We start from the raw sequence: 16,091 nt of genomic DNA, 5'->3' as shown, positions 1-16,091 counted from the left end.
TCACTTTAAAATTCTCCATGACTATATGGTTAAAAATGCACCTGATAGTGTAGGATCTGGAAAAAGGGGTAAACAGGTAGCAAAATCTGCAGACAATACAAAATTGCTCAAGATAGTTAAGTCCAAAGCAGACTGTGAAGAGTTACAAAGGGATCTCACAAAACTGGGTGACTGGGTAATAAAATGGCAGATGACATTCAGTCTGGTTACATGTACATTGGAAAGCACAATCCCAACTATAATACAAAATAATGGGATCTAAATTAGTTGTTACCACTCAAGAAAGATCTTGGAGTCATTGTGTATTGTTCTATGAAAACATCCACTCAATGTGCAGCAGCAGTTGAAAAAGCTAACAATGTTAGGAACCACTGGGAAAGGAATAGATGATAAAACAGAAAATATCATAATGCCACTATGTAAATCCACACTACGCCCACACCGTGAATTCTGTGTGCAGTTCTGGTTGCCCCATATCAAAAAAGTCGTATGAGAATTGGGAAAAGTACAGAGAAGAGGAACAAAAATGAATAAGGGTATGGAACAGCTTCTGTATGAGGAAAGATTTTAAAAGACTGGGACTGTTCAGCTTGGAAAAGGTCTATAAAATGAAGAATGGAGTGGAGAAAGTGAATAGGGAAGTGTTATTTACCCTTTCTCATAACACAAGAACCAGGGGTCACTCAATGAAATTAATAGGCAGTAGGTTTAGAACAAATAAAGAGGGAAATACTTCTTCACATAATGCACAGTCACCTGTGGAACTCATTGCCAGAGGATGTTGTGAAGGCCAAAATTATATCGGGATCCAAAAAGAATTAGATAAGTTCATGGAGGATAGGTCCATGAAGCCAAGATGGTCAGGGATGCAACTCCATGCTCTTGGTGTCGGTAGCCTCTTATTGCCAGAAGTTGGGAGTGGATGACAGGGGATGGATCCCTCGATGATTGCTTGTTCTGTTCATTCCTTTTGAAGTGTCTGGCATTGGCCACTGTTGGAAGACAGGAGACTGGGGATAGATGGACCTTTTGGTCTGAGCCAATATGGTCATTCTTATGTTGTTAATATCATCATGCTTCAAAACACCTACAATATGACCTAATGGGTTCATTCAATGCATTCCAAGTATTCTTAAATGTTTTCCTTCCTACTTAAAATGATTACATATATCCCCAGTGTATTCTGAAGTCCTACTTTATGCTGTTATGTCCTCTGCCTATTCAGAGCCATATCAGGGTATCTTAGCCCTGGTCTACACTGGGGTGGGGGTGATCGATCTAAGTTACTCAACTTCAGCTACGTGAATAATGTAGCTGAAGTTGAAGTACTTAGATCAACTTACTGTGGTGTCTTCACCGCGGTGAATCAACTGCTGCTGCTCCCCCTGTCGACTCTGCCTGCACCTCTCGTGGAGATGGAGTACCAGGAGTTGACGGGAGAGTGCTTGGGAATCGATTTATCGTGTCTAGGCTAGACACGATAAATCGATTCCCACTGGATTGATCACTGCCCGCCGATCCCGCGGGTAGTGTAAACATACCCTTAGTCTTCAGATGCAGTGACAGCACAGTTATGTTTATAGTACAAATGCTTAGATTAATTCAAGTATGAATTTCTTGCATATGACTAAGATTTGCCTTTAACATTCTTTGAAAATATTAATCTTAATATGCAATATTGATTGATACCATCAACAGGTTTTCTTCTTCTTCTCTTTTCTAGACCATGTGTAATTGCATAGCAGTAACTTGTATGCACACTATTCATATCCACCAACTCTGATATTGAACCAACTAATGACTTCTCTGGGTTTCCTATATGTAAAGTTTTATCAACAGCTGCTTTATTCACTATGGAAGTTCAACTAACATCCCATATGGATATTAAGTAAAACAAAATCCACTAGATACTGAAATCACAGAATAGAGGCAGTATTGATCATTATCATCAGCACTGTCATCCAGAATTAGATGTGGCCACCAGGTATTCAGAGCCAGCCAGTGTTACATAGTGCAAGACAACTCATGAGGTCTCAAGCAATACTCTGTTCAGCCTACACCATGATATGTTGCATTTGGAGTATGTATCAGTTTTCATTGATCTGAAAATGAATACATAGCCACCCCTAGGCTAACACAAAAAGGTTTAAACAGCCTATCTCAGCAATTATTACACAGTTAACTGAAGGTTTCAGAGTAACAGCCGTGTTAGTCTGTATTCACAAAAAGAAAAGGAGTACTTGTGAAGTGAGCTGTAGCTCACGAAAGCTCATGCTCAAATAAATTGGTTAGTCTCTAAGGTGCCACAAGTACTCCTTTTCTTTTTACAGTTAACTGAAGTAATCCCTTACACTCAGTAGAAAGAGTACTCCAGAGTGGAAGCTACAGTGTACTTGTCCGATGGACTAGAGCAGGGGTTTTCAAACTGGGGATCGGGACCCCGCAGGGGGTCGTGAGGTTATTACATGGGGAGGTCACAAGCTGTCAGCCTCCATTCCAAACCCTGCTTTGCATCCAGCATTTATAATGGGGTTCAATATATAAAAAAGTGTTTTTCAATTATAAGGGGGGTCGCACTCAGAGACTTGCTATGTGAAAGGAGTCACCAGTACAAAAGTTTGAAAATCACTGCACTAGAGTCTTTGTGTGAATCTCGACCGCTTATCCAGAAATTTCACACACTGCAGATTAAAGCAAAGGGATTCCTGACTTGGAAAGTCATTTCATCCAGGTCCATCTGTACCAGAGGACACTTGGTAAAATGTGCCTGATTACTTTATGCTAATTAAACAGCACAGCTTTAGCCTATCTTCTACGGATTTATGCTTCCCATATCGATTGAGCATAACAAATGAAAGCAAAATCAGTGTCAGGAAAAATATTAATGCCCATTAGCGTAACAGGTCATTTTGTCTTAAAACACAACTTCCATTTTTGCTTCAACAATGGGTAGTAACAGGGCTGTCTTTCTTCCTATGAGTCCGAGCCAGGACCTGGCTCTTCAGATATTGGTCAAAAAACCCTCAGGGTCATTGAGCACCTGTAACTCCCAATGTCCTCAGGATTTAGTTCACTGTACTTACACTGCTCACTTGACAAGAAGCCGTGCTATACAATGCGGACTTCCATACTTTCCAGTGTTAGTACAAAATAGTGCACAGCACTACTTCCAGAAGAGAAAGCACAGTGTTTATCCCTGCAACAATGTTATACATAATTATTGGAGCTTTGGGGTCTCCTTTCCAGATCTCTCTGGAGAAGCCCAGGTGAAAGGAGCTGGAGGAGAGGAAGCATTGCTGAATCCTGAGGTAAGGGTGAAGCTAGGAAAAGGGGACCACGGGGAAGTGGCCCAGGGAATCAACCCAGCGTCAGTGGTGAAGGGAAAAACCGCCAACAGCTGCTACCATTAGGGTCCCTGGGCTGGAATCCAGAGTAGAGGGTCAGCCCAGGTTCCCCACTTCCCCCCATGCTCTACAGAGATCCCCTTGAGAGGGGAAGCAGACTTTGGTCCAGGCAGGAGGCCAAAGTGCGCCTACTGAGCTTGAGGAGCAACAGAGACTGTGGGTATTCCACCTTCCCACCTCCCATAGTGGCCTGTGATGAAAGTAGCTCAATAAGCTGTGACCTTTGCCGTTATACTGAGAAAAGGAGGTCATATTGAGGGCCTTGGCGAGCTTCTGAGGCCACTGAATCCGCCTGGAAGCGCGGGACCCACCAATACAGGCTCGGAGGTTTGTCACAACACTCACACATCATTTTCAAAGCTTAGTATGTCGACTTTAAGATGAGGTATGATGTACAGCTGTCAAGTAGTGCTGTTACCATAAAACCAGGGATAAACAATGACACCATCAACACTTTAAATTAACAGAAACAAATGCAAATATTTCAATTACTATGTGTTATTTTATTACTATGTGTTATTTCGAGATAATTGGAGTTCTCTGTGACCTTAAAGCACCACAACAACAATTTAAAGGGTCAAATAAAGTCTATAATAAATTGTAGAGGCATCATTTAAATGTAGTAACTGTGGTGCATTTCTAGTCAACATAGTCATCTCTTGTTCTTCATTATGATCTCTGTCAAAAGTAGGTGGGTAACAACAGTCTTCAGTGCCTTGGCATGCACACAGCTCTGTGCAGGGAATATTGTTCTGACTATAGACAGTTAGTTGTGCAGCACTAATAAGGTCTTGTGGAAACTCAGATGTTTCTAGCTTGATGGCTAGATGGAGGCATGACTAATTCAGGCTCCGTGGGACTCCTTTTCTTTCTTCCTCTGGTATTACAGCATTGGTACCAACTTCCTTGCTATCGAAATTAAGGAACTCTTCCCCCAGTTTGGCAAGATCACTGAAGTGGTAAGCTCCCTTTGTTTTGACAATATTAAACATAGGGTTTTTTTTCCCCCAATACCAAATAGGGATGACACAGAGTCACGTCCTGCTAAAGTGTGCACAGCAGGAAGTATGTTGCCGAAAACAAGAGTGAGTGCCTCACAGACTGTATGCACAAGTATGAAGTGATGCTTATCAGTTGTGCTGGTAATGGTGCTTGTTTCAATTCACACGTTATCTGTGTGTTTCATTTTTGAAATTAGTGAACAGCAAGGACCAAAATGTATGTATCCGGTAATGTAATTATTATGGTTTCTTTGACACCATGGGAACCAAAAGCCATATTGGCACATCCCAAAGCAGCCTTGTGTCTGCTTCCTCTTGACTACTGTACAAATCTTGGGCTTCACAGGGTAGAGCTTGCATAGATTATATGTGTATAAAATATATAAATCTAATTTTTCCAGAGGAACAGTTTCATAGCATTTTGATTGCTTCATGGAGAAGGACGTGTTTGTTATTTATTTGACCTATTTAATTTACGTGTCTACTCTTAAGTTAACTCAAATCAGAAATAGATCTCTGAAAGACTACATTGCAGCAGTCTGTCCTAAGTCAGTTGCAGAACTTGCACTAGCGATTCCTTATCATCTCAAGCAGACTTCTGTTTTCAATCCCTTCCCGCCCCTCAAACGCTCCGCCTTTGTTCTCAGGTACTGCTTAATGAAATCCTTCGCATTGTCAGTATCTTCATTAAGTTCCTCTTAAAAGGGTTTTTCTGCATCTTGAAACTATTGAGTTGGAATAACTTGGCAAGAAGATGTTCAGTGGTGTCCCATGAATACAGTGATTCTTGATTTCCAGACTCTGCTTTCAGTTGTTCCATAATAATTGGCCCCCTCATGACAAATGAAGCCTGCTCAACTAGGAGTTCTTTCAGAGAACTGTGGTAGAACTCGTTCCTCTGGAATTTGTATGAACTTCCACAGCTGCATATATCTTTAAGTCACATTGTACATTTGCAGTATAACTATTGCTGAGTTACTAGTAAACTGCATGTCCTAAAAACCACTCTAGGTATCAAGTAATAGTTCCTCAACTAGACTTGCTCATTGTCTCCTTTTGTACAGTTGAGTTTGAGGATACTTTCTCCCTGAATATCATAGCTAATAAAATGGAAGCTGTTTTACAAAGACTAGAATATGTGTATCAATAGCCGTGTATTTATTTGGTGGAAGATAAGTGTAACAGTAGCACTTCTAAATGAAGGTTGACTTGACATTTCCAATCCAAATTTTGTTTTTCAGAATTTTTTACTGCTTGCTTCAAATTCGTTTTATCTAAAACTGTGTACTTTACCATATAAATACAGTGAATTATTTGTTCCATTTCCTGAAGATTTGAAATCTAATTTTGTTTACCGGGTCTTGGAATATACATGCACACACATGAGATTGCTTGGCAAGTGCCACTCATTAATATTCCATAAACTCGGACTTTCATGGAGATAATCCAGCCTTTAAGATGGCTGCGGGGCAACTTCCAAACACAGAAGTGACATGAACTGGTGCTGTGTTGTCTTCCCAAGTCTGCAGGCAGACAGTTGATGTCACTGTTGTTCATTGCTTAAGTAAATTGTACCAGAGTGAAGACTCAAAGGCCTGGCAGCTCTTGACGCTGCTGTTTAGATCACAGTGGGCAGCACCAGTACAGAAAAGAAATAGCTCAGTGCCTAGGCAAAAGGTAGTGTCAGAAGGCGTAAAACTCTCTTCTGTGTTTGTAAGTTAAACTTTCTAAGGATGATTAAGTAGTTTAATGTATATTTAAATGGAATCTGCAGCTTCCCATGGTTGTATTCTAAATTTCAGAGGACTGAGGCATAGGGTATGTATTATTTATTATTATTATTAGTTGTTCTTGTGCCTTGTGAGACAAGAAGCCACCCTGTCTTTTCACCTCTGTCTAATGCCACATTTCTTGCTTCATTGTAGTCTGTTTCTGACAGTGACATCTTTCTCGATGGTTTTCTTTTACATCACTTGTTGTCCTCCTTTTCTCTGTCTTCTGTGAAGTGGTATCCAGTCAAAGGCTTGTTCTAGGAATACAGGTTGTTTGTTTGTTTGTTTTCGTTGGCATCCCTACAACGTGTCCAAAACACTTCAGCCTTCTTTCTCGAATCATTGTCTCTACAGTCTGTAAGGAGTGTTGGTTGCTTTATCCCACCAGCAGACACCAAGTATTTTTCTCAAGCATCTCTGCTGGAATGCATTTTTCCTGTTGGGGGTTTCTAGCATTTAGCAAGTTTCAGAAACGTAGAGCATCAAAATGGCAATGTATTACTTTTTGTTTTGGCTCTTGTGTGAGTCTCCTTATTTTTTCCAGTCATTTGTTAATCTCAAAATGGCTCCACTTGCCTTCCCAGTTCTTGTTTATCCTTACGAAGTTGACCATGAGCACTAATTGTGCTTGCAAGATATACAAATTTGTTAACCATGCCTTATTCTTCACTCTCAATTACATATGCACCATCCTTGCTGACTCCTCTTTCAATGATCATAACTTTCATTTCCTTTTGGCTGATTAAACTTACTTGGGCAGCCTCACATTTGACATTGATCATGGTCTTTTTCATAGCATCATTGTGTGCCAGCAGAACAATGTCATCAGCAAAATCAAGACCCCAAAGTGTTTCTCTGCTCCACGTAATTCATGTATCTTCCTTTGATTTTGCTTTTCGCATCACATAATCACAATGCAGAAGAGGAGATGTGATGAGATGCGTCTCTGTTGCACTCCAGTGATGATATCAAACCAGTCAGTCTTTCCACTTTTTGAACCTTCATTCAGCATATTAGTCAGTGAAAACTATCTTTTTAGGAAGCCCATATTTTTGTAAGATTTTCCATAGTGACTTGCCGTCAATGCAGTCAGAAGTTTTGGTGAACTCTGCACAATTCAGGACTAATCTCTGGTGAACAAGCCTTTTTTCAATCAGTTGTCCCAGGGTAAAGATGTGCTTTACACACTTTTTTTGTTCCAAAGCCTCCTTTCTCAGTACACAGATTTTCATCTATAATCCGTTTGATTCCGTTCAAAATGTAGCTTGTGATACTGACAGGTTCTTTTGTTCATTTGCTTAAGGGAATGTTCTGAGGCACCAGTCTGGGAGCAAATCTTCAAGATGTTGCAACAGAATTAAGTTTTTGTCTCCCACGAACAGCAATGAATGTCATGTGCCCTGTTTTGCTGGTGCCCTGTGCTTAAATATTAGAGGAATGCAGAACTCTTGACCAATTGGATCTTGTTACAAAGTTAATCTAGTATGAAAGTATTTTGCTTTTGACCATACTGGCATGCATGCAGACTTCTAGACTGTGGCAGTCTCATGACCGACATTTGTGTTGACTGATACTTAGATGAACCAGTTAGGAAATATCTCCTGGGAGGAGACCCTGCTAAATCATAAAAGAACTTTACATTAAAACAAGATGGCGTTAGTCGCTACTGTACTTCCACTGGATATGTTTTTAGTCCTGATTTGATAGAGCACTGACTATTATAAATGTGCCTAGATTAGAAGTTCAGTTACATCAGATTACATATTCACTTCAAAATATTAAATTGATGGGGATGTAAAATGGAAGGTGGGGATGTAAAATGGAAGGTGAGGCAATGTTCCTAACCAAATATTATCAAGAAAAGACAGCTTCTAAAATGCTCATATTTTCTGTTAACTTAGTGTTGAAATTGTAATAACAATTGCCCTGCAACATAAAACATCTGGATCAAACCCAGTACAACAGCTCTCCAGAGCACGGGGCAAACATGATAGGCTGAGCACAGCCTTGGAGTTCTTTAATGGAGTCACTATAAGAGATGGTTTTGGCCCTGTTCTAATTCTGATTTATTTTGTCAGTTTGTGCTGTTTCAGAAACACATTTTTTGGGGAGCGAAGCCCTTTAGTATTTGCTTCTCTAGTGAACTTGTCTCAGTATGGCTAGTCAGGCTTGTAAGCTGCCATTTTTGGTAAGCGTCCATTGGCTGTACCAGTAACTACTGTGTGGGGTCTCCATGTAGACAGTTGGAAGCAGGCTATCTAAGGAAGTATGCATTGTGTGTGTGCTTACGGAAGGCTTAGTTGAAACATGGAAAGGGCAGTACACATCTGTTCCATATTCTATTAATAAAGCAAAGTTATATGGAACAGAATTGCATTCTAGCAAGTAATATTTGAGCAGAGGAGAAAGATCATTTACTCTCGTGCTAAGATGTCTGCAGGACATGTCTATTCCAATGCAAAAAAGTGACCCAAAAGATGATGATAGGGAAAATCTGTGATTTACCATATTGGATGGATAAATGGTTTGACTGCAGCACTGTTAAAAGCTAATTTTCTGAAGTAGGTTAGTGGCACTTGAGGCTGCAGTTGACTTGGCTGGTGTTTCCATTAACTCAGTTTTCACATTGGTAAACTAATTGGCAACCAGGCCGTTTTAAAAATTGTGTTGTCAGTTGCCCTTTTGCTGTGTTTTGACCAAATTGGAACAGCTAATAGCTAAAAGTGCAGAGGTTAGTTAAGTAACACAAGCTTGAGAAACATATTTGAAGATGGATAATTTAACCCTGTGAAATATCTTATGTCATGCCAGCCTGCCTGTTTTAAAAGGAGTTCACGAACGTTCTCTGAAGATGCTATATTGGGTTGATTGCTCCAATATATTGACTGCCAGGGCACCTGAACAACTATGCAGATATCCACAATTACTGCGGAGATAACAATGTGAACATGAAATGGTAGTTTGATATACATAGTATCTTCTGTGAATACTGTAGAGAGTGTATGAGACTTGCCAGGGCTTGTAAATATTAAGTAGTTAAATGCTTTTTCTACAGACACATGGAAAGAAGTGAGGAGAGAATGTAGTCTCTCTGGACTGTGCACTCTTTGCACAGGTTCATTTTTTGGGTGTGGTGGTGACCGAATAGGAACCTAAAAATTGCATTTTGCCCTTGATATATAATTTGTAGGCAGTTGTTCTGGGGTGGGGTCACATTATGACTGTCCCAGTAGAAAGCATTTCAGCTATGCAGGATTTTTATAAACTTGAATTGTTGTAAAAGTGATGGTCACAGGCACTCTGTCAGATGACATGTTCGACATTTAAGCTATAGTGTGCTGTAATGCATTAATACCAGTTCAGACACAATTCTGAGTATGGGTATATTGCGTTTCTCTGGAATCTAAACTTGTTTTAGTCAAGTATAGTCTCTAGGTTGTGCAGTGCCCAGCACAATGAAGCTGTGGCCTGTAGATGCCACGACAATACAAATGCTAAATAGTATAATTCATGGTATGTTCCACGTGCCATTACGAATCACCTGTAACGCTTTACTGTACTGCGGATGGGATGAATCACTTTTGGGGGTTTATCCCAAAGTTAGGGTTCCTCCCAAATATTTGACCCTAATTATTTCCAAGTCCCTGTAGCAGGAGGGTGCTAATTATTGTGGAAGAAGAAAGGCATTGAAAGCCCTACAATGCATTACTTGCTTATCACTGCTGCAGCACAGGGAATTTGGGACAGCGATCACTGGGAGACATGGTAGAAGATGTGTAGGAGCATATGAAGGCATTACTCAGTGCTGGGATTATGTAGGATTTTAGCTGATTCTGGAGCTGCTTCACATCCATAAGTACCAAGAGGGAAAGCAACCATCCATAAGTACCAAGAGGGAAAGCAATTTTAACTGAGTCTTCCATAGAAATAGAGGACTGGCTTGCATTGACACTGGATTTCTTCCTTTTGCTCTGGGCATGCATCTCAAGGTGATTTTATGAATATGTTTGGTTCTGTGTTTATTTGATTTATGATCCTATGGCTGGCCTTCTGGTTACCTTTATGCTTTTTCATGGCTTGTTATGTGTCACAAAAGTAAATCAATAAAAGTGTTGAAAAACCTTCTTACATTTCAGGGAAAATGAAATAACACTGTCTGTATTTATATTAATCTGTTACATTTGACATTCGGAGTAGTTCACTGAAAAACTCACTTTAAAGAGGTGAAAAGAAATGTAAATGTTTTTCTCAAGGAATTTCAGTACAACTTTTTGATGAAGAAAAAGTATTGAAGAGCTTCAAATCTTTCCTTGAAGATACGTGTTATTCTAAACACTGGCCAATCGTAACTTTATCAGTAACAGAGTTATGGCTGTTGGTGATGCAGAAAGAAGACTATAGTAGTAATGATTGTAAGAATTGTTTCATAATGTAAACAAATACTTCTTTTCCTTGTCCTTTCTGGGGTGCAAGAATGATATGGAGGGAGCTAAGTAGTATTCTGATTTTGCATCATGTTACTTTTTTATGGTCCGTTGTTGTCTGTTCCCAGTTGGGGAAAAAAATTCTGTATATAGAATAAAAAAAAGTCTAAATTTTCTACTGACTAATTAGCTCTCTTCTGTTCACCTAACCTCAGATTAAACAAACTCTTACCATGGGAAATTTTGGAATAGCCTTCCAAGGGAAGCAGTGGGGGCAAAAGATCTATCTGGCTTTAAGATTGAACTCGATAAGTTTATGGAGGAGATGGTATGATGGGATAACATGGTTTTGGTAATTAAATATTCATGGTAAATAGGCCCAATGGCTTGTGAAGGGCTATTAGATGGGGTGAGATCCAAGTTACCCAGGAAAGAATTTTCTGTAGTATCTGGCTGATGAATCTTGCCCATATGCTCAGGGTTTAGCTGATCGCCATATTTGGGGTCAGGAAGGAATTTTCCTCCAGGGGAGATTGGAAGAGGCCCTGGAGGTTTTTCGCGTTCCTCTGTAGCATGGGGCACGGGTCACTTGCTGGAGGATTCTCTGCTCCTTGAAGTCTTTAAACTACGATTTGAGGACTTCAATAGCACAGATATAGGTGTGAGGTTTTTTTGTAGGAGTGGTGGGTGAAATTCTGTGGCCTGCGTTGTGCAGGAGGTCAGACTAGATGATCATAATGGTCCTTTCTGACCTAAATATCTATGAATCTATGAGATAACATTATGTAGAAATTGTAGGGTTTTTTTAATCCATTGGGCCTTACCTTAGTGTTGAAGGGTGTTTTGGGAAGAGAACAACATGACTCCTAAGAAATCTAAATGAACCCTTCACTAAAGTATATGCAGAACACTGAAATTGCAACAATAAAAAAAATTCCAGAGTTTACACAGGAGAGAAATAGGTTAATTTATTCATGAAGGTGTTGAAACAAATTTTTAAAAAAGCAAAAAGAGTTCTGTGTAATTGGTGTAAATTTCACTTAAATGGTGTTATGAAGTAAGGCTTCTACAAATGTGTAGATAATAAATGAGGATAGTACTGCTATTTCAACACCTTGGAGGGCAAATATAACTCCCGGTAATCCGAGTGTGACTGAACAGCACTAGCTGCACCTTGGGTTCAGTTGATTTGTATATATTTCCTAATACAAAAATAAACTTTCATGTTATCCTGGTCACCTGAAGTGAAAAGCTATAACATTTAGAGACTGTTGAAGCAAATAATATATGGGTGTTTCCAGTGTTTTATGATTTTATCTGTTTGAAAATCATTTCTATTGTTTAATTTTAATATAAAATGGCATTTTAAAAAGAGCACCAAACTAAGGAAATAAAATTACACTAAACCTGGCCGGGAACAGATGTTTGGAGAATCCCTTACACAGAATCTGAGACAGGTCTGATGAAAGATAAGCTCACGTACAGTGAGTGGCTAAACATTTTCAAAAAGAAAAGTAGTACTTGTGGCACCTTAGAGACTAACCAATTTATTTGAGCATAAGCTTTCGTGAGCTACAGCTCACTTCATCTTTTTGCAAATACAGACTAACATGGCTGTTACTCTGAAACCTAAACATTTTCAGTAGTTGCTCCCCAGCTGAATGATGTAATGATTCAGCAGAGGAGGTCAATACTGAATCAGTCCCTGTTCCCATTGGTGACTAAGAGTATGTCTACAGTGTTGTTGGAAGGTGTGAATTTCAGCTCAAGGAGACATCTTGCACTAGTTCTGATTGAACTAGTATGCTAAAATACAAGTGTAGCAGCAGCGGCGTAAGCAAAAGGAGGGGCTGTCCCTCTCCCCATTCTCCAAGTACGATCTTGTCTGAGACTGTATATGGACTCATGGCTGCTAACCCCTCCCACCGCTCATGTTGCCATGGCTAAACTTCTCCTTCATAAGACTTTCTCCTGTCGTGGCATCTTCCTAGAAACAACAGCTAACTGGTGAGAAAGTAAGAGGTAAAGCAGAGGAACAGTTATTGTCTTTTCTCACCAGAAAGTTGCTCACTGGGAACAAGGGACGCTAAAAGATTTTGCTATCTAGTATTCTTAGTGCTGCATTTAATTGATGCACAGTGCTTGGACACCACTGTGATGTATTTAGGTTTCTAATTTGCTTCACGTTAGTAACTTTCTGAAGCGAGAGGATGATAGTTCTTCATACACACACCTTGGTATTTAAGCTCCATTTTCCAAGTCACTACTGGCTGATTTGCGAGTCACAGACATAAAAATGGCTATACAGACTGATGGTCCAGCTAGCCCTCTAACCTATCTTCAGACACTGGCCAATGCCAGATGCTTCAGAGGGAATGAAAAGAACCGGGACAGTTATCAACTTATCCATCCCCTGTCATCCAGTCCCATCATCTGGCAGTCAGAGGCTTAAGGACACCGAAAGCCTGCGGTTGCACCTCTGACCATCTTGCCTTAACAGCCATTGATGGACTGATCCTCCATGAACGTACCTACTTCTTTTTTGAACCCAGTTGTACTTTTGGCCTTCACAACATCATCTAGTAATGAGTTCCACAGGTTGACTCTGTGTTATGTGAAGAAGTACTTCCTTTTTGTTTGTTTTAAACTTGCTGTCTACTAACATAATTCTTGCGTTGTATGAAGGGGTAAATAACACTTCCTTATTCACTTTCTCCACACCATTCATGATTTTATAGACCTCTATCATATCTCTTCTTAGTTGTCTCTATTCCAAGCTGAATCTTTTTAATCTTGCATCATATGGAAGCTGTTCCATACCCCTAATCATTTTTGTTGCCCTTCTGTGGACCTTTTCCAGTTCTAATATATCTTTTTTGTGGGTTACAACCCACAATGAACGTGCTTTCAGTGAAGCTGAATGTGGGGAAAGGAAATGGAGAAATAAGTGAGAGGCTGCATAATAGCTCAGCAGAATAAATCAGAATAAACCAGAACTGGACATAATATTCAAGGTATGGGTGTACTATTGCTTTCTATAGTGAGATTATGATATTTTCTGATTTATTATTGATCCCTTTCCTAATGGTTGCTAATGTTATTAACTTTTTTGACTGCCACTGCATATTAAGCGGTTTACTGAGAACTACCAATGATGACTCCAAGATCTCTTTCTTGAGTGGTAACAGCTAATTTAGACCCCATCATTTTGTATGTATAGTTGGGATTATGTTTTCCAATGTGCATTATTTTACATTTATCAACGTTGAGTTTCATCTGCCATTTTGTTACCCAAGCATGACAAATGACTATGGTTATTTGTAGAATTGTAGCCCTCAAAAGGATCAAATATAGTTTGGGCCCCATTGTGCTAGGTGCTATACAGACAGAGGCCCTTCCCTGAAGAGCTTGCAGTTGGAAAAGAAATATTTAAACATTGTTGAAGTATGTTTTGTGTCTTGCTCAGACCTTCAACACTAACTTTACGATAGTAGGCATAATTCTTGCATTCTGATGTTGCTTTAACCATATCAAAATTAACATTTCTTTCTTGAACAGGAGCTTTCCCCTATGTAACGAAGTGAACAATTCATGAGATTGAGTTGGATTTCTGTGTGCTCTTATTAAGGAATTTATTCAACATTCTCCACTACAGAAAGAGGTGTCACCAGAGACTCAGCTTCATGCAAAACTGTTGTGTCTGGATAAAGATTATACATTAGCTGTAATGAGTTGTCTTTCTTATAGAAGGTCTGTTTGAAAATTGTCATATGGCCCAAACATGGAGCGTGAGGTAGTGAAAAGCAACGAGTATTAATCTTGAACTAAATCCCTGAGCTGGAACTTCTGTTGCCTTGTTTAATACAGCTGGTGGTTAACATCTGTGTTACAGACCAAGCATTTCTAGTATTTCCTCTTACCCATTGACAATACCAAGCAATATTTCTGGAGGAATTTAGTGAAGCTGAATGGTGGTTTTACTCTGATACACCAATGTTAAAGCAGGTTAAATAACACTTAGATATTAATTTTCTCTGTCAAGTCTACTGGATCCTAGTGATTAACTTGAAATCAGAACTCAGAATGTTCATTGCTACAGGCTTTCCATTTTAAACTACAGATAGAAATTTCCTCTTGGTCTCATAAAATAAAGGTGTTGCGTATCACAGCATTTGTAAAAGGAATTGTGTAAAGGCTTGTTCCTGCACAAAACTTTGGCAAGCAGTTCAAACTTTCTGTTTCTCTTGCATCTCACAATGGTCCCTTCTGCCCTTACGGTCTATGAGAATCTTTGTGGAGAAACTTTTCAGAATAGTAAAAACCAAATGGTGTCCCTCATTCCTAATTTCTAGGAATTTGCTTTCAGCCTTGATTTGTAGATTTTTTTCATTATAAAATGTATAGAATTAGGGCTGTCCAACAATTAAAAAAATTAATTGTGATTAATCGCACTGTTAATAATAGAATGCCATTTATTTAAATATTTTTGGATATTTTCTACATTTTCAAATATATTGATTTCAATTACAACAGAATACAGTGTACAGAGCTCACTTTGTTATTTTTATTACAAATATTTGCACTGTAAAAAAAGAAATATTTTTCAATTCACCTCATGCAAGTACTGTCGTGCAATCTTTTTATTGTGAAAGTGCAACTTACAAATTTAGAATTTGTTTTACATAACTGCACTCAAAACCAAAACAAAGTAAAACTTTAGAACCTACAAGTCCACTCAGTCCTACTTCCTGTTCAGCCAATTGCTAAGACCACCAAGTTTGTTTACATTTCTGGGAGATAATGCTGCCCACTTCTTATTTACAGTGTAGCCTGAAAGTGAGAACAGGCGTTCACATGGTACTGTTGTAGCTCGTACTGCAAGGTATTTATGTGCCAGATATGCTAAACATTTGTATGCCCCTTCATGCTTCGACCACGAAGCCACAGGACATGCTTTCATTCTTAGATCTATTTTTTTCAGATTTTATTAGTCTGATCTAGTATTGGGCTGAAGTTTGTACTTCTGAAAGTTTCAGAGAAACTTATAAAGGGAATTGTTCTGTATTAAAACCAGTACTAACTTTTTGCAACTTCAGTATCTTATGTTTATCAGAAAGCACTCTCAGTTGAGTATTTTTGACTCTTAATATTGAAGAGCGATGGTTAAACTTCCCCCATCATATTCCCCCTCCCTTACAAACAAAAACTGTTCTCCAAATCAGGGACTGCATTTGGAAGTTCCTTAAAAGCTGATTCACCAGTCCTGGTCAGCTTACTGAGAGTGTTCCGTCTGGAAAGGTTATATTAAAAAAATCAGATAGTTCAGTTCTTGTGTTTACATGGACCCTAATTTTAGGGCTGAGCCTTCATTTTCTGAAACTAGATAAAAGGATGCAGATCTGAGAAGTAAGTGAGTTACAGCAATGAGCCTTAAAGTGGGGCCCAAATGTGGTGGCATTCATGATGTGATAACTGCAGGGTGTCAAACTT

General features: G+C 39.2%; 1 protein-coding gene across 4 annotated transcripts in view; it reads left to right on the top strand.

Annotated features, from left to right (window-relative positions):
- TLN2 (talin 2) overlaps nt 1-16,091 on the top strand; it is a 347,160-nt gene that overhangs the window by 146,856 nt on the left and 184,213 nt on the right. The window contains exon 4 of one of the 4 annotated variants that reach the window (XM_048866511.2): nt 3,247-3,308. The exons of the other annotated variants lie outside the window; for them this stretch is intronic. The gene's annotated coding sequence lies outside the window, so the exon portion shown is untranslated. The remainder of the gene's footprint in view (nt 1-3,246; nt 3,309-16,091) is intronic. 4 annotated transcript variants of the gene reach the window in all.

This window comes from Caretta caretta, chromosome 10 (assembly GCF_965140235.1).
Source record: "Caretta caretta isolate rCarCar2 chromosome 10, rCarCar1.hap1, whole genome shotgun sequence".
Taxonomy (NCBI): domain Eukaryota; kingdom Metazoa; phylum Chordata; order Testudines; family Cheloniidae; genus Caretta; species Caretta caretta.
The sequence above is the reverse complement of the archived record's forward strand: the minus strand, read 5'-3'. Positions and strand labels throughout refer to the sequence as shown.